Here is a 20,082-nt window from a genome sequence, read left to right on the forward strand (position 1 = left end):
AAATGTGCATTGCTAAGACGACTTTTTTCAAGAGAAATATCATGAGTATGTTACGAAAGTAGGGAGGGCATTTTCAGTGCCTGCAGAGGACCATGCAACCCTAAGCTTTATGCAATGAGCTCCTTTAAAGCTGGCTTCCGTTCTATACACAGGTGCATTGCAGGGGAGGACGTTTTAGGGACAATGTACGGAGCGTGATTATAAAGTACGAAGGCGCTAGCGCCGCTTAGTAATAGCATTTTCGAATGTATCGAAAGTGTGATACATAAAACTCGAAGGATAAGCAAAGACCTATAGTCACACGACATATAATCTACATAAAAAATCTTTACAATCCCTCCCTAAAAAAAGTTAAGACAAGCTCGAAAGCTTTCTAGCGTCAAAACTGCGTCGAAAGGGCGTCAAAACCTTCGCTAAAAGTGCGGCCAACCTTCACTGAAAGTGCGTCCAATAGATCGTCAAACCTCGAAAGACCCAAATCACAAACGAAGAACGAATCCCAGGATGCGACGATCATTCGTGCACCAAGTAAACGCCTCTACGAACGATCTAAATGTATTCCGACGCCTGGTTTATGACATAAATGTATACTATTGTACTCCTTCTTCGTGATTGGTGCGTGTATTGTCTTATCTAGAACCGTGCATTTTTCGCGATTTTCGAGTAGCCGTTTTGACACAATGGAAGCCCGGTTTCACGCATGCGCCATGTGTCCAAAAATTTTATCAGAGCTTTTCGGTCGACCTACCGGTCTACGGGGAAATGCATTAGTTTTTTTTTTTTTTTGACAGAACGTCATCGGTCCCTTTCCCTTTTGCGTTTTATAGCTTTCGCTTTAAAACGCAATGCAAGGAACACCGCTTAGTCGAATAACCACCAAGAGATGCTTGTTGGTCAATGCACAACTGCACAATGGCTGTGGTGTTACGACTAACACATGTCAATGTCACGGGTCGTAAAGTAGTCAAGAAGGAGCCCGGGTGGACTTTATGCGAAGCCAGGCGGTTCTCTGCAGCTTCGCGCTCAGGAACTCCAAGATTTCCCCGCACTCGGTGTCGCGGTTCAGTTTCACAGGCACATGTGTTCAGCATGGCTCATCTTGTTCGGCCAGACGATCGACTCTCCCTACCACCATCATCATCATCATCATCATCATCATCATCATGATCATCATCATCATCATAATCGTATCTACGCCCACTGCAGGGCAAAGGCCTTGCCCATTAATCTCCTATTACCCCGGTCCTGTGCTAACTGCGACCAATTTATCCCCGCAAACTTCTTGATCTCATCTGCTCATCTAACTTTCTGCCGCCCCCTGCTACGCTTGCCTTCTCTAGGGATCCACTCTGTTACCTTTAATGTTACCCTACATTACCCTACATTCCCTCTGTTACCCTACATTCGCCTCTATACATGGTCGACCCATGGTGAGCCGGATTGATTGGATTCAGCCAATCTAGCGTTGTTCTTAGTGCACCTTGTTGATTGCAAGTAAGTGGTTTTCAACCAATCTAGTCTGTCGGAAGAGGTGATCCCATCTGTGTGGCTGCCAGAAAACTTTAAGAAAGAACGCAGCCTGGTTTTTCCACTATTTTGACCCAACGCCCTTACTCTCTTTTCTCAATAAACGTTTTGAACAACAAAAGACCGGTTTCTGTACAGCCGTCACCAGATGGTACTAAGAGTTTCTGTTTACCACGAGAGACATGAAGTTCACTGTGTGGGATAGAGGGGAGGGGGGGGGGGGGTGTAAAGGCGGTTACATTTAGTGGAAAACCTATCCGCCACTAGCAGGGGCATTACCGTAACACATGATCAATTACAAAAAAAAAAATGTGCAGTAATTCAGAGAATGATCTACTAATTCGTAGCATTCGTATGCTGCATGTCTTGAGTGTGAGTTCTTTTCAGATACATGTTTTGATTTTTCTAAATCCTGTACCACCAATTATCTGCATTTACGCTATTATACCTATTAAAAGTGGAAATTTCGCGATATCTGCATTATTGAGGAAATGCAGAGCGTTACACCATTTTCCGCCATTTTCCGTATTTTTTTATATTTTTCTTATTTTTTTATTGCTTCAAAATTTCTTCCTACCAATTACCTCATTTACGCTAATGTAACGATTTTATGTGGAACTTCCGCAAAATCGGCATTATTGGGGAAATGCAGGTCGTTATATGTTTTGCAATCTTCCGTATTTTAGTGTGTTTTTGTTATTTCTTATTTTTTCAAAATTTTGTTCGAACAATTAGCTTCATTTACGCTATTATAACGACTACAGGTGGAACTTTGCCGAAATCTTCCTTATTGTGGAAATGCAGGGAGGGCGTTACACAGGTCGCCATTTTCCTTAATTATTTCATTTGTAGTTTTTCATAATTTCGTCCGACCAATTATTTCCATTTACGCTATTATAACGATTACATTTGGAACTTTCGCGAAATCTTCATTATTGTGGAAATGCAGGGCGTTACACGGTTCGCCATTTTTTGTAATTATTTTATAATTTCTTATTTTTTAGTTTTTCGAAATTCCGTTCGATCAATTCTCTCCATTTGCGCTATTATAATGATTACAGGTGGAACTTTTGTGAAATCTGCATTATTGTGGAAATGCCATGCGTTATACGTCTTGCCATTTTCCACATTTTTCAAAATGTTTTCTTATTTTTTTTTATTTTTTCTAAATTTCGTCCGCCCGATTATCTCCGTTACGTTACTACAACGATTACCTCTAAAACTTTCCCGAAAACTGCTTTATTGTGGAATTGCAGGGCGTTACACCGACTGCCATTTTCCGTAATTATATTCTATTTTTATTGTTTTTTTTATATTTCAAAAATTTTCCGACCAATTATCCTCATTTACGCTTTTATAACGATTATAGGTGGAACTTTTGCGAGATCAGCGTTATTGCGGAAATGACATAGGTCATAAGTTTTGGCACTTTCCGTTTATTTTTTAATATTTCTCTGACTTTTTTAGTTTTCAAAATTTTGTCCGACCAATTATTTTCGTTTACGTCATTATAACGATTACGCTTGAAACTTTCATCTGCATTATGGTGGAAATGCAGGGCGTTACACGGTTAGCTATTTTCCGTTGGTATTTCATATTTTCCTCACTTTTTTAATTTTTCAAAATTTCATTCGGTCAATTATCTCCATTTACGCCATTATAGCGATTACAGGCGGAACTTCCGCGATATCTACATTTTTGTGGAAATGTCATGCGTTATGCGGATTCGCCATGCGGTTCTGGCTGTGGGGGTACTCGGCAAAGAATGCTACGCATTAATATGCACTAGAATTTCTAATGACGTAGTGTCCCTCGTAGGATTCTGAAAGCTTGCTAGGCGCTCTTTTATATCGCCGATAGCCTTGAGTGCATTCCCGCTTAGTCGGCACCTGGCGAAAAAAATGCAAGTGACGACGAATGCGTTGTCAGCTCTTATCGCAGTCTGAGCATTCCATCAAGATATTTCATTCTTAAAGTAGCGCGAAAATAACACCGGCAATAGTTTAAGAATGAAGCTGTACGATGATTGTATCCCACGATTTGAGAGCTGAAAATACAAACACCGGAGATGTGACAAGACAATAGCTTCTCCTGTCACCTCTCCGCTGTTTGTCTTTTTCCTGCTCACATTTCGCGGTAATCATCATGCTCTCAGCAAATGTAGTGCAGCAATCCAGCAACAAGTTGTGAAGCCGTACCAACTCTTCTTTAATGCAGTTAGTATGTGCACGACAACCACATCAAAGGACCGACAACTTAAACACTCTTAAGATGGTTTGCCGTGTCTGCACGATCGGCCGTCAAGGAAATTAGCTCTAAGCTTGCCTCAGGGGGTTTCGTATCGACTGCAGCAATGCATTTTTACCACTGTGTAAGTAATCCAGTCTGCCTGCAGTTTCATATGAAGGCGTTGAATGGAGAGAGAAAGAGACATACTTTATTGAGTGTTCTTTGGTCTAAGGCGCTGTAGTGGCCCCCAGGTTGTACCGAGTGGCGACTTCGGTAGATCTGCTGGCCATCGACTGGCGTGCCCGAGATGGGCGTGCCTAACCAACCGCGGGAGTTACAAAGGCTTCCGGCTGGCTTCTGTTTGCACTAACACAAGCAATATTTGAAAATCTATGTGCGGCCTATTCAGTCGTTTCCTTGGCTGTTATACTAGGGAACGATATGCATCGAAATGTATCAAAAATTTTGATTGATTGATTGATTGATTGATTGATTGATTGATTGATTGATTGATTGATTGATTGATTGATTGATTGATTGATTGATTGATTGATTGATTGATTGATTGTAGGGTTTAGCGCGCCGACGCAACGCAGGCGATGAGGCGCGCCGTAGTGGAGGTCTCCGGATTAATTTCGACCACCTGGATCTTTAACGTGCGCCGAAATCTCGTACACACGGGCGTTTTTGTTTTTGGCCTCCATCAGAAAAGCTGCCGCCGCAGCCGGGAATCTAACCCACGACCTCGTGCTCAGCAGCGCAACGCCTTAGCCACTGAGCCACTCAAAAATTTTGAGGACATTAAAATACCTAAACAGCGCTGCCATCGATCCGTCATTAGCATCTATATGCGGTACGTCCCCGTTTCTGCACGTTCCTCACGAATGATAACAAAAAAAAGATCGCATTTTTTTTTAGTCTTAAAGCCTACAAATATTATTCGCCTGAGTTGTCATGGAAAGTTCATTCCCTGTATGCTCGCTGCAGGCCGCTTTCTTGCTGTTTTCGTTCGGAGCCCCTACGTTGTTGTTATTGTATCGCTATGACTCAAACAGATCAATCTTGAGTCTGCGCAGTTGGGTCTCATTGTATTCGTCGTGCTTCGTATACCTGCTCGATATGACATTCGCATCGACTGTCAGGACGCTTATGTCGTACTGGGCAAAGGAACCCTGGGACGAACGGCGTGCACGCAGGGGACCAATCGGAATCAGGTGACCAGGGAACGGAACCAATCTTTTCCCAAATGCCAGCCGATTTGCATAACCAAGCGTTTTTACAGCAAAGCTTCTAGCCGCGCAAGGTGGCCGGCGTTTCTCGTGGCGTCGGTGGAAAAAAAAGGAAAATAAAACAGACAGCGTTTCGAGGGAAAAGTTATGGGGCACATGGTTTTCTTTGTGTATTATTTCTACTGATGCACGCGCCTTGGGGCTTATCGCAGCCAATGTAAATGAAGCATGCGCCGAGTGCTTACTTGGGGTGCATTTTTGTCTGGTGCGCGCTATAGATTGTGTCTCAGCCAACAAGAATTGAGCGGGCGCCGAGAGCTTATTTGTGTTTTATATTTGTTTAGTCGACGTGTTGTATTTTTTCTGGCACATTTTCATTTGGTTTTCGATGCGACGCTGAGAGGAGCATCTCTTGCCGGCGACCCTGTCCTGCATGCGTCCGTCGTCCGCGTCCGCACAGCTGCGTCTCTCCTCCGCTCGCCTCCTCTCCTCTCTCCGATAGCAAACACTCTCTCCCAACATCTGCGGTCGCGCTTTGCGCGGCTGCGCACTGTGCGCATGTGCAGTACTCTCTCTCTCCCTGGTCTCCTCTCCTTCGGGCGCTCCCCCCGGCTTGCGCTTGCTCTCTTGCCGTACCCGACGATTGCTTGATGTGACCGTACCTCCTAAACAACGACTAATCTTTTTTCATTTGCATATATGCATGGTCAAAAGTGAAAATTACGCCCACCTCCCCTCGCGGGAACCCAACGATGTGATGGAAACGCAATGGACGTTCACTACGCGTTTCACGCAATTCGACTAATCGACCCAACGGAAACGCCAAGGGAACCCCCTTCAGTGTCGCATCACACCAGCGTTCCCGCGAGGGGAGGTGGGCGTAATTTTTAGACGGTGCTGGTATTTCTGCGGTACTCGTCTTGAAGCGGGTTATATAAGAAACCGAGGGCTGTCGTCATCTCACATTGCGCGCCTACGTGACCTTTGGGATCGCACCTTCGATTTTTGGTCTTACGTTGGCGAAAATAACCTCTAAAGCTGCCCTTCTGGCCCGTTTCCCCGTCTGGCCCGTTTCCCAGTTCCGTGCTCAAAGTCGGGCACTCGATCCGCCGCAGTGGCTCAGTGGCTTTGGCGTTGGGCTGCTGAGCACAAGGACGCGGGTTCGAATCCCGGCCGCGGCGACCGATTTTCTGATGGAGGCGAAAATCAAAAACGCCCGTGTGTTCGAGATTTCGGCGCGCGTTAAAGATCCCCAGGTGGTCAAAATTAAGCCGCAGCCCTCCACTACGGCGCGCCTCATCGCCTGTGTAGCGTTGGCGCGTTGAACCCTACAATCAGTCAGATCAAAGTCGTGCACTCCCAACCTATACGTCCTCCTTGCTGATCGCCTTGTTCCGCAATTTCTCAAACAAATTGCTTAACCCACGCATGAAACGAATTCAAATTGTGGATAAAGGCATCGTGAAACTTGTTCACATGCCTTATTAGAGGCGGTGACAGAGACCTAGAAGCAGTTCTGAAGGTGCTTCAAGATTAGTGCTCATAATTGAAGATAAGCAGTGTCAAAAACACCAGCCACCGGAAAGCGGCACATTTATATTTTCGCAACTTGGCGCCGAAATATTTTGTCATGTAATGCTGTACTTACCCTATAAAACTGCGATGTTAGCGCCCTTGGTCTACGTGGATATTAGGGGCGAAACCCCTTAGAACCTGGGGCTGTTGGCGTCTCCTGTCGTCGTCGTCGTAATCGTCATCACGGTACTAAAACGCCGGGGAACTCGTTTACGCCTCGCGCTAGAAACAAAGACCTCACAAAAGAACAAGAACACCACCTTCGAGGTATCCAAACCAATACCTTTCCCACCCAACTAGAGCCCACATTCTGTCCCCCATCCTGTACTCCTCGCAATGCCGCTTCTGTTAGGCTCCGGGCACGCTTTACCACATTGTGTGGGGCTGCGATAAAAACCCTAACCTACCCCCCCTGCCGTTCCCCTCTCCTGAGCACTGGGAGAGAGCACTGTCCAGCTCGGACCCTGATGACCAGCTCTGGCTGGTGAAGAGAGCCCAAAAAGCCGGACGGTCTCAAGGGGTCCTGGAATAAGGACTCTTCCCCAAGGCGAACTTCTTCATAGGGACGTTTATTCCTCCTCCTCCTCGCGCTAGAACGTAACGCGTACTAAAAAAAAAAAAAAAAACACCGGGACACTCATTTACGCCTCGCGCTAGAGAGCTTCGCGTTTCCAAGACAAGAGACTCTTTCAGCAAAGCTGTATACCTGTACACCCCAATGGTTTCATGTCAGTGGACAAAAACGCCAAGGCGCCAAGAATACACTTATACGCTGCATGCTTCCTTCCTCCCCAGGTTTTCACGTTAGTGGAGATGGCCCGGGATTTCTTTAAATATCCACGCAGATTTCCTATTTATTCACAACTAGATGTTTCTAAATATCCGCAAACGAAGGGTCAATTGCAGCCGTCTCTCACCCTGGCACTAACGGTCTCCACCCTGCCACTGACGCTCCAGGTATTGGCTGTGAGCTCGACCACGGGTGGCGCTGCGAAGCGTGCCTCCGTGACGTCGGCTTAGGGATTCTCGCATTTGTCGTCTCCTTTACTCGGGCTAGCTCTCCCCGCTATTTCTTTGCGCTCGGTTGACGTCTGAGGCTATTCCGCACCAGATTTTGCGAGTGCGTAACTTTTTATCATAACAATCGACTTAAAATCGCATAAACTACCTCAGGGTGTGAGTTTAAGTATACTTTTGGATACTGCTACGGAAGAAAAATTGCGGCGTCGCCCCCTTCTTTGCGAAGCCGGTGCTGTGCCGAGCGCGAAGAGTCGGAGCTAGGCGTCGGCTTCTGTATAAAACAATCTTGCGAACAAAGGGAACAGCCAGGTGCGTAACCGAAAACTGCGATAGACCAAAACAAATTCCAGGCCTTTGGGGCTGTCGGCTTTGACAGAAGGCATTGCGATTCCCGGTACTCATGTGTAAGGTTTTTGCGACCTTGCCGAACGCTCGAAAGTGTTGCATCCCATCACTTTACGTTCTCATGGCATGAAAGTATACTGGCATGCGCTATGCCGCGCAAAAAATGTGAATTGAGTTCCAAATAACCTACTGTGAGTACAGGCGCGTGCTGGTTTTATACCAGGCTTCCAACCAGTATGTAGGTTTATTGAGCAAAACTAGTTACGTTTACGGCAAAGATATAGTGACACTATGCTTGTTCAGACCTGGGGGGATATTTTGGTACATTTCCCGCAGCCATATCTTCCCAATATTCAGATATGCGTTATAGGAAAACTGCACTCAAGAGGAGGAGGAGGAGGAGGAGGAGGAGGAGGAGGAGGAGGAGTAACTTTAAAATCGAGCTGATTAGTGGGCTGGGTTAACAGTCCAGGAGAAGAGGGTAAGTGAAGTGAAGTGAAAGAGACTTTAATGATCGCCGGAAACAGGTAGAGGGTAAGAGTAATTCTCTTCAATTCATCGGACGCCATCCCGAGTAGACCAAGATTTCTTTTTTACGCCTGGAAGGGTTGAAAAAAAGGTTGGAAATTGTTGTAATATATGCACGTATGCTATTTATTGTGTTTGTTAGCGTGTATATCAAGCCTTCAACACCGTAATCATGTCATAATTGGTCGGGTTGAGAGTCAGTTCGTTATGATAACGATGGTTACGACAGAAATTCGGAGCACAAAAGCCGCCTTCAAGTACTCTGGCAACGTTGTATGGGACGTGATCGCGGTGGTGTAGCACATTTTCATTGTATTTTTATGTGAATAAGCAAAGCACGCTGCGGATATGCACCTTCTCGAACGCAGCCATAACGAAGGCCAATTTGTGAAAAAGAGAATATATGCCCATGATTGACAATCCAGCGCGCGAAAACACGGCACAAAAAGGAACGAGAGTTAGACAGGACAGCGCTGCTAACCCTGTCTAACTCTCGTTCCTTTTTGTGCCGTGTTTTCGCGCGCTGGATTGTCAATCATGAACATTCACCAACTCGCCCAAATCACAGTCCTCTTGAAGAATATATGCCATACACACAATCTTCGTGATCCTACCGAAGATTCCCGAACCTACTAAAAAGACATCTGTGACGGTGCATAAAAATTAATGCGTTGGGAACAGAAAAAAAAAATTCATCAGATACTAGTCAACAACAATGAAAGAAATAGAAGACGGCCGTTTTATTTCCTGCTGTGCGATGCGCGTGTATACGGAGGGACCCGCTGCTTGGCGCGTAGCAGTAGACTACATAAGAGCATCTCAAAAACAAATCAGTGAAGCCTACGCATTTCGAATACTTATCGAGGAGCTCTGAACCTCGCGAATAAGCAAGGAAGGACGGGTTATAAGCGATATTCTGACAGAGGCTCTCAAGAAAGTCGTTCTCTCTCTCCTCATGTGTTGCAAACTTGTGGGGGATACAGATTGAACTTATTCACAGTGTCAGAAGCTGGCAAAAATAATTGAGTTACTAGAAACACGCTTTTCGGTGCCCTATAGCATCAGAACGGGTGATTTCTAGCGCAGGCACTGCTGCCCCTCACAAGCGGAGTGTAGCAGACGACAGCGGCGCGAGTCCCTAAGCCGACGTCAGAGCCAGGGGGCGCCACTCAAGCATCTCATCGCCAATAAGTGCCCGTGTGAACAAAGTCTATTTTCAGTGGCGAGGGGCAGGTAACGTGTGGCAGCTCACTGAGCTCAAGTGCCGGATATAAGAGCGGCGCAGCTTTAACACTTAAGAAAATAAGAAGAGCGCTAGAATAGGATGACAGAAATAGAAGAGACAGATAAACAGAAAAGCACGAAAAAAAAAAATAAAAGAGGATACGAAATAGGCTCTTAGAACCGTAGAAACGCTAAAACGCGCGTTAATGAAAACTCTGGGAGGTCCCATTTCATTTGCATACAAGGCGCGGTTCCGGAGCGACAGCTCGTTTATACGTGTAATGCAAATCCCGGAAAGAGCGGACGGGGAGGTGCGTAGTTAAGCTCTTGCTTTTTTTCTTTCTTTGTGCGCTCCCGGGGTTGTCGTCAAATGGCGTGAAATAAAGCCGCTCATCTGCAACCAAATGAGCTAGGCCCTCAGAGATAAAAGCTTACGCTGACGTGGAATGAATTGATGTGGGAGCGCGCGGGAAAATTGGAAAGGCGGTCGCTGAGAGGGAAATACCGGAGGCATATGACAACAGCATTACACATCACTTTGAAGGGAAGCAATACCGGGAAAAGAAGAGCGTAAAAAGATAGGAGGGAAATACACGCCGGTAATGAACTTGACGAAAACGAAAACACTACCCGTAAATTACGCTAAACATTGCCCGTTTTCTGTACAACCAATTTCATGGCCCAGCGGGAAATTGTTGAAGAGCTTTAAAATGCTTTCGTGCCAGTTTTACATTAGGATTTAAATTCTGATTTAGGTCATTTTATTTTGTTTGCGAGACAGAGAGAAAGAGAGAGAGAGAGAGAGAGAGAGAGAGAGAGAGAGAGAGAGAGAGAGAGAGAGAGAGAGAGAGAGAGAGAGAGAGAGAGAGAGAGAGAGAGAGAGAGAGAAACCGTTATTGGAGGCAAGGCGGGCTGTAGGCCTGTTGGGGAAGCGGCCGGGTGGGGTAAACTGAGGTAGCCTATAGAATTGGGAGGGTCTTGGTTCAGTTGAGAGCATGATGTTCGAATAAAAGTTCTACGTTTTACCCAAATTGCGAGATATAGGCTTTAACCGGGAGAATAGCAGTAATTAAGTTTTCGAGGTGCACGCGGAATTTGATTGTAGCGCAAACTGTCCTCTTAATCTGTAACTTGTACTCGATATTTTTAGTCGAATATGGTCATCATCATCATCATCAACAGGCTACTTAGGTCCACGGCATCCAGACGAAGGCCTCTCTCACTGATTTCCACCCAAAACCTGTCCTGCGCTGCCGGACTTCATAATTGACGTAAACGCCGAATTTTCCTATTTCGTCCCCCTATCGAGTTAATTGCCTTCCCCTTCTACTATACAGGTCTCTCGGTATCCACTCTGGTACCCTGGTGTTACAACCGTTGTCATTTCATCTCACTGCATGGCCAGACCAGTTCTATTTCTTTTTATTCTGCTCGATCTTCGAATTTGTATTTGATTCGAAACTTGGGCTTATCAATTTCAGTCCTGCATCTTCAAAATTGGGGTTGCAGTTTACTGATTAAAATACATACTATACAGTTAAGAAAGAAGAAGAAGAAGAAGAAGAAGAAGAAGAAGAAGAAGAAGAAGAAGAAGAAGAAGAAGAAGAAGAAGAAGAAGAATACGAGGGGGGAGGAGGAGGAGGAGGAGGAGGAGAACGCTAACATAGGCTAGCAAGGCTTTGCGGTAGAAAAAGAACAGCTGTAGCAGCTCCTATGTGGCGCAAGCATCCAAGTATTAGAGTACAACGGAACTTTCGTCATATTAGAGCGAAATGTCTACTACGCCATGTCTCGCAAGGTCATTCATCGCGGCGCAGTGACCTTGAGCCGCCGGAGCACCAGTGTGGCAGGTGTGGTGCAACGCCCGCAGTCCGCTGTGGAGAGTCATCGCAGCTACGCTCGCTCGGAGCCTCGTCCCTGCAGTCCCACGTGACTAGGCGAGAGTTTAACGGCTGCTTCAACGGCGCTTGGTCGCTCCGTCTCACCACGGATGGCGCACCGGCTAGTCCATCTGCCCGCGCGCTTCAGCGCAAGCGACTGGCTCAATTCGATCATTCAGTAGATATATAGATAGACGGCGCAGTCTCCGAAAAAGCGGGGCTATGAGCAGCTTTCGCACGATACTTTGTGGTTGGCGCAGCAAAACTTTTGTCATTTTTGCTTCACCCATTGTTGTCGTGTTTGCGTTTTTTAATAGCCTCAAGGCTTACGAATGGGCACACACCTCAACGTTCTTGCAGTTCATAAGTGGCAGCTTGAAGTTTCTTTTCTTTATCTTTCCCCCTTATTCGTCAAATTCGCAAAAAAAAAAAAAAAAAGGAGCCACCCACTCCCCGGTTATAGATGCAAAATACCAAACGAAGCGAAGCACAAGAAAAGTTTCCGGGTTGTACCGTTTGCTTCCCGAAGCCCAACCATCGTAACGGTTCGTCGCCGTGTGCAGAGATCGTCAATTTGAACGCGGGGACCTATTAACAAAGACCGCACACGCAAACAGTATCTATCGGAGGGCGACGCAAATGGATCCGGTGCTCGGCACGCGATGATCTCGCACGCCGGTCGGGAGCGGGCGAAGGAACCGGTAGCGCTTTCGGCCCCCGGCCATTTTGCTGGGCGAGTAAATACAGCGCACGGCAAACCCGCGGTGCCGTTTGGAAGCGGTGGGACGTCGGAATGTCCGCCGCTTAATTATCTCGGCCGGGCATGATGGATGGCTTCGAATCCTTTCCTGCTTCTCTTGCTTCTTCTTCATTTACGAAAACTATATTGCTTTGGCGAGGTTACAGTGTCGCACTCGTCCTTTCCTCCACGCGGCCCTTTTTTGCTTCCGCGTGCCGGACTGAGTCAACGCGCTTCCACGCGAGATTGCACCGGGAAAGGGGGAGGTTGACGACCTGCGCTGATAACGAAGATATGAAGCTTGCCACGATAAGGTACATGTCCTTATCAATTCGGGATGCCAGTTGAGAGCGTCACTAACGAGGCTGCTGTAATATAATTGGACAAGTTAAGCGGAAATTCTTTTTCCGCCGTATTACCTTCACTGGATAGTAATTTCACAATGTACTCAGCTACTCAAAATAGCGGTTAGTAATCACTAATTATTCATTATTAAAGCGAAGCAGCAGGACCCTGGCGCGAGTTTGTTGGTTCATGGCCTTGAAATATCGTTACAACGCGAACGAAAACTGGACGGGGGATTAGAATAGAACACAGACGGGCGCTTTAGAAAAAGTGACCGTCCTCGTCGTTCATCGATACAAATGGTACCTATATCGCTTACGCTGTGAAGAGACAATAAATAAAAAAATGAAGGAAGCTCACTCTAACGCGTAAGACTTGAAGGTAGCGAAGCTGTACGCAACCATCACGACGCTTTAAGTCCATTATTGCGGCCGATTAGTTCCTTTGCTGCTGCCGCAACGACTTTTACTCCATCACTGTTGCTATCAGTGCGAGCTTCCTTAATTTTTTTTGGAAGTGAAAATCATCGGACATCACCTTGGAGGGGCGTACGCTATGACCTGTCTTCCTCGTTCCGAACAAGTGTTGCCACGATAACGGCGAACGCTGCAGTTTGTTTGTCAGTCTTGGCAAACATACTCCTTAACTTGGCCAGACTTGGCCGATAACTTGGCCAGACATACTCCTTAAGTGGGTATGTCTGGCTTGACAAACATGCGCCGGGGACGCTGGGTGGTCGCCGCGAGGCACGCACACACGAGCGCTGGGCATTTTCTTGGTTTTTTTAACTCCCGGTCGGTCACCGCAGTCTTGGCCAATCTCCCTATGTGGGTACACTTGGCTCGGCCAACGTGCGCAGAAGACGCTGAGAGGGTCCGTTTCCACGTAAAGGCCGACCTCCATGCAGCGAAATGTAGGCGAAAAGGCGGCGAACGTCGCCCGGCGGCGGCCGCTCCGCCGCCAGCGTCGAAAATAGGGCTGTTCGCCGGCGATAGATGTCGAACGCGCGGCGGCGAACGCGACCGGAAGCGGCAAACTGCATTTTGAGGCCGCAGCCAATCACAGCCTTGTACTTCCTTGTACTTCCTGTCCTGTCTTCCATCGGCGGCGTTCGCCGCATCACGTTGCATGGAGGTTGGGGTGGACGAAAACTGAGCGGCGCGTCAAACCGCGGCGTCCGCCGCGCCAAGTTCGTCGAGAAACTTCGCTGCATGGAGGTCGGCCTTAACTTGTCAAGTAATCGACGCGCACGATGATCCACCGTTGATCTGTCGAAGAATTTGTTAGGGGTCCAAGGAGATCTATCCCCACTTTTTTCAAATGGTGACGTGGGTGGAGTCACGGGATGCAGAAGTCCCGGCGAAGGACTCCGCGGGCGTTTATGACGCTGGCATTGCGGGCAGCCGGAAACGCATAGCTTCGTAAGTCGCAACATTCCTGGCCAGTTAAAAGTTTTGTTTCAGCCGATGTGGCGTCCGCACAAAGCCAAGGGGACCCGCTGAGAGGTCGTGGTGCGTAGCACGCGAGTGGGCGGCGCGAAGGCTTTCGGGAACAACCAAAATAGATCGGGCGCCATCCAACGAGTAGTTCCTCTTGAATAACAAGCACGACAAACGGGCACGACGGCTGCGCTCACTGCGCTGCATCAAACAGGGTCTTTAAAGACGAATCCTTTCAGTTTTTCTTCTTCCAAGTTGGACGCGGTGGGCACTGCAGTCGACAGAGATGCCAGGCAGTCGTCGAAGTGATCGTCGTCAAACGGTTGCATCGGGACAGGAAGGCGTGACAAGCAGTCCGCGTCAGTGTATGGGCGTCCGCTCTTGTACGACGCAGAAGACTTACTCTTGTAAGCGCAATGCCCAGCGAGATAGTCGGCCGGATGGGTGACACGGACCAAACAGCCAGCGTAGTGAGTGGTGGTCCGTGATTATGGAGAAGTGACACCCATACAGGTACGGACTAAACTTTTAAACGGCGAAGATCACAGCTAGACACTCAAGTTCAGTAACGGTGTAGTTACGTTCGGCTGTCGTCAACATTCGGCTGGAATAAGCGATGACGTGCTGCGCCCCGCCATGGAGCTGGACTAGTACAGCACCTACGCCGACTCCACTGGCGTCGGAATGAAGTTTGGTAGGGGCAGCTGGGTTGAATTGGCGAAAAACTGGGCTTGCAGTAATCAAAAACTTCAGCTGCTGAAATGCAGTTTCACATTCTGGCGTCCACAAAAAAAGGGGTGGGTTTCTGTCGCAGGCAATTCAGGGGGTGAGTAAGTTGTGCGAAATCCTTAATAAAACATCAAAAATATGAACAAAGGTCCAAAAAACGTCTGAGGTCTTTTACCAAACGAGGTGTGGCGAAGCTTCGAACTGCAGAGATCTTTTGCGGGTCGGGCCGAATGCCGTCCTTGTCGACGAGAGACCCCAGCACGATTGCTTGACGTTCTGCGGAATTACACTTTGCATTCAGAACCAACCCTGTTTTTCAAATGTTGTCAAATGCCAAGGCGTTGGTTATGCTCTCTAAACGTCGCGCCATTGATTATTATATCGTCCAAATAACACAATTGTGTCCCTAAACCTTTCAAACGTCGCAGGCGTATTGCAGAGCCCAAAATGTATGACGTTGAATTCGAATAGGCCGTCTGGTGTCAAGAAGGCTGTTTTTCCTTGTCAGATGGGTGTACCGGAATTCGCCAATATCCCGACCTGAGATCGAGAGAGGAGAAATATGAAGCGGAATGAATGCAGTCGATAGCGTCATCGATGCGTGGTATGGGATATACGTCCTTTTTAGTGACAGCATTGAGACGACGATAGTCGACACAAAATCGTCATGAATTATCTTTTTTCTTGACCAAGATCACAGGTGCGGCCCAGGGGCTTGAGGACCTTTGCTCAGCATCTCTTGCGCCGGGCCGTTAATTATTTTCCGTTCTGAAGGTGACACTCGATAGGACTTTTGGCGTGTAGGGTTCGCATCGCCGGTGTTGATTCGATGCTGGAGCCGGGATGCAGGAACGGGAACGGAATGATCGCCCTGTGCAAAGTTGAAAGTAGACGCATAAGGAGCGAGCGTTTTCAGCAGTTCGCACTGTTCGACGGATGAAAGGGAGCCGTTGATCATGCGCTTAAAGACGGCGGTATAGTCAGGTTTTTCTGCCGTGGTATGGTCGGGGTTATGGTTCATAGCTTGGATGGCGACGTTGACTTGTTCGTTGAAGCTGGCAATCTTGAATCCACAGGGAAGAACTACGGGCTTACTATAGGCATTCACCGTTCACACATGACTACGTCCGTCTGTGGCCTCAACCGGAGCCTGGGGTACCAAAATATTTTTCTTGACCATGATTTTTCTTGACCAGAGAGCGAGTGAGAGAGAGCGAGAGTGAAATTATTGAAAGAAGAAGAGGTCGGCCTGGGAAACTGATCTTAAGCCTGCTACTTCCTATACTGGGGCATAGGTACGGGGGACAAAGAGTTCTTGCCTAAATATCTGCGAGGCTTGGCGCTAGCTCTACATGCTCCAAAAAGGCTTAGATTAAAAAAAAAACTAAAAAAATTCAGACAGAGAAGCAGTGCCCGGCACAAGTGCCTTGCAAACGTGAAATGTCTCTTAGTATTGTAGAACCAGTATTTATATTTTTTGCGCGTGCCATGGTGTCATTTTTACCCCAGAGCGAAAAACGAGACCACTTGTCATTACTCTGGGTCTAACCCAGGCCCGGGAGGTTCTAAAACAGAGATCATAACGGTTCCTCCATAACTGCTTTGCTGAAATGCGAAGAAAATTGCGAGATTTTTATGATCGGCAACCGAAGCGCTGCGAGAGGAAGTTATTTTAACGTGATTTTTGTACTTTTCCTACACTGCACAGACAAACCACAAAAGTGAACAAAATGTAGGTGATTACTTGTTACCATACTGCAGAATGCCGCGCAGCTGAGCGGATGCTGCAACCATATTGGGATATGCCGAAAGTGCTATGAAGCTAAGACATCGCTTATTGATTGATTATTGATTCTAGGACATTGCATTAGTGACGTCAAGTCAGCGGCACGTTCACCACTGGCCCTTCATCCCGTACGTCCCATTCCTTCAGGTCAGGACTAACAGAAAAAGACAGAGAGAGAAAGACAGACAGAGAGAGAGAGAGAGAGAGAGAGAGAGAGAGAGAGAGAGAGAGAGAGAGAGAGAGAGAGAGAGAGAGAGATTTGATGTTTGATAAAACTGTAGAGGAGTTTCCTCTAGCGACACGTTTTCTACTCCATATGGAGGTGGTGACAATCGTGAGGAAGGGATAGGAAGATAAAAAGCCATAGAAGTGAAATATGGCGGCGAAACGCAAAACTAAAAGAAGTGGAAATAAAATTGGAGTATACGCTGGAAATTAAATACGAAATATCACACTAGAGAGGAAACATTAAAAAAAATGAACCAAAATGGTTCATTTGTAGAGCAAAGGGGAAAACATTAAAATGACCAACATGTTGCGGCTGCGGCAGCACGACGAGTGTGCATCTGAAGTCACTGTCACTGCTTAATTAAAGAATGAAGTCTTCCAAGTTCAGAGTCCCTCAGAAAACCCAGCGAAACTGTTGTCTCTAAAGGTAGGTCGCCACTGTTAGCCTGAGGCACAAAAAAGGGCCTAATTCGAGCTTGCCTCCGCGTTTTGTACGGGAAGCAGGGAGTTAGCTGCTGTTGCTCTGGCAGAGGCGAATCGAGGGCAGACGCACAACGAATCGGATGTACTAGTGCACAGAGCACGTGGCACCAAGCGGTGAACCTTCTCATAAACCCCAAATCCAAATGTGCGGGTATACTCATTCTTTAAAGCTTTAAACCTTTCTTTAAAGCTTTTATTCTTTAATTCTTGATAACATTGTCGCATGTTCTATGTGGTACTGCGCATGCGCGTGCATACGCGGATTATCCGGTCGACCGCGCTAATTAATTCTGCGCTAGAGCAGCCTAACGATAAAATATTATATACCACGGCGAAGAAGTTGAAAAAAAAATATATAGCGATCGTTCAATGATCCTTAGATTGGTTTTTATACGTGCCTTTGCGCATTACTTGTGTGTCTCACGGTAAAACTTGTTCTCTTTCTTAGTGTGCCCCCCTTACTCGATGTAAACTAAAGTGCAGGCGATGATGCAACACACCTCGAGTCCGTTTGCTCAGACCACGGGGGAAGCATAATCCGCGTGTGAGTCAGTGAAATGAAGAGGCGGGCATCTGCTGCAAGGGTGCACATGCACTCCGACATTTGCGCAGATCATCCGGTCACAAAGACAATAACGCTGCTGTCCAAGCTTGGTCGAATTGCAAAAGGGAGCCGCCAGAGATGGACGCCGAAGGCTGCGTCGAATGTCACGTAACCGTGTGTGGCAGTCTGGCCCCCCAGTCATTGCGAAACGATGTGACGCCCTTTGTGGACTGACGCGTGAATCTCGTTGACTTCGAACACAAGCTGGCAGTGGTAGTCGGAAAGCTTTCTGACAACTTCCACGGTGCTTCGAGAATTCTGGAGAGTCTCTGGGCATGATGTCCGCTGTTGTAATGAGACGATTCCCTTGCAGCTGCTCGCTGGCGGTTGTGACAGTAGAGGGACTCTAATGGCTGAGTTTTTAAGCGAAGCACATATGGCCAGGGCTCCGTGTATTTCTCATGCGCTCGAACAAAAACTCCAGAGGCTTCACGTGTCTGGGAAGTGAGAGGTGTTCTATAGCGTGTGGCGTTGATAAATAAAAATTCCCCGCATTTCCCCGAGGGGAAGAATGTGAAAGTGCGAATGCAGGAGTTGAATTTGCGCGGTTCGGTAATGTTCGCGAAAGAGAGATCACACACACACACACAACTACAAAGAAAGAAAGATGCATTTATTCACAGACACCTATTTGTGTTGTCGTTGTACTTGATTGCTAGAGCGGATCTCAGCTTTGAAATTTCGTGTCAGTACTCCTTTAAGCGGGTGCATTAGCCCTTCTCACGCCCGATTCCTGGCCAATCCCCAACGTGGGTATGTGCCATGTCAGCGGCCAGGCAGCGCGTGCCCATCTCCCCCCGTTGCCAAGGAAGACGAGGAGATTCCTGGCCAATCTCCCGCGTGGGTATGTGCCATCTCCCCCCGTTGCCAAGGAAGACGAGGAGCGCGCGCACCCGCAGCTGTTGCTATGTGGACGGACGGCGGTCAACGGAATTCAGGGTCGCTTATAAAGTGCATTCGCACTTAAAACTTCTCCATGTGTATGCTATTACCACGCGGTCACACGAACTTCCAAATGTGAGTGCTATTAGCACGCGGCCACCGCCGAAGTCACACGCCGTTCAAAACGGGATTTGGACCTCAAACTTATGTAGAGCTTACAGCTCAGATATACACCTTGAGTGGATTACTTCATGACAAACACAATTTGCCAGATCAAACATGAATCATCCCTCTCCCATACACACCTCATCAATTGGATAAGTTTGAGTAGATAAGTTATCGACAGGCACCAGTTTCAATATCAGTAGAGGGAAAATAAAAGCATGGGCACGTGCATGGACGTGTCTTTCTTAGGTATGGCTACCGTCAACGCGCGAGAGGAATACAATGCGCTCATACCTTCCACCTAAATGCCGTGTCATCTCTATGCTGTCTGACAAAAACCTTCGCTGATTTTTGACCTTCACAAAGTAGAATGGCTCATATTGTTTATTTTTATTTTACGGCTTGTAAAATGCTCCACTCGGCGCGTTTTGCAGGCGCACATACCGGGAGCAGTCTGCACGTCACGGCTTCGCGGCCTATGGAGATGGCGAATCTTTCCGTGAAAAGCGGAAGATCGGTTTAGGCAAGCGAGAGCGGCGGGTGAGGATTATTAGTTGCAGGTATTTAAACTAGCGCAAACAAGAACAGTGTAGAGGGGCTTTATTGTGCCAGAGCCACCTCATAAATTTGTGTGTGGTCTCCGTAGGCAAGCTCTAAAAATTTGCCCGAGCGTAAAGATAGCTTCACTGCAGACGACGATGATGATGATTATGATTATGATGAGGAGGAGTAGGAGGAGAAAAAAAATGGCAATATTGTTTCTGAAACAAAACAATATCGAAACAAAACAAGTATTGACAGAAAACAAAACAATGCAATTTTGTTACTAAACAAAACAAATTCCAGGACGCGAGCAACCATGGCGGTAGAACCGACTTTAAAGGTTGTCGAGAATTTGCCCGAAGCAATTTATACACATGCGGTGTGACGGAGGACAGTCATAGTGTGCTTATTTATAAAGCTTGGTTTAAATAGCGCAGAGATGTTCAGAGCTAGCCTTAGTTTTGGCGCACACTTCACAGACTCCAGCTTCGCGTAGAGTTGCAGTTGTTGGAATAGATTTGGGTAGACACGGGCAGTCGTTTAAGTGTCTTACCTGTCCTTCACTTCTGACATTTAGGCTTG

This window comes from Haemaphysalis longicornis, unplaced genomic scaffold (genome assembly GCF_048455015.1).
Source record: "Haemaphysalis longicornis isolate Haplotype H1 unplaced genomic scaffold, Haemaphysalis longicornis Haplotype H1 scaffold_7, whole genome shotgun sequence".
Lineage (NCBI taxonomy): Eukaryota > Metazoa > Arthropoda > Arachnida > Ixodida > Ixodidae > Haemaphysalis > Haemaphysalis longicornis.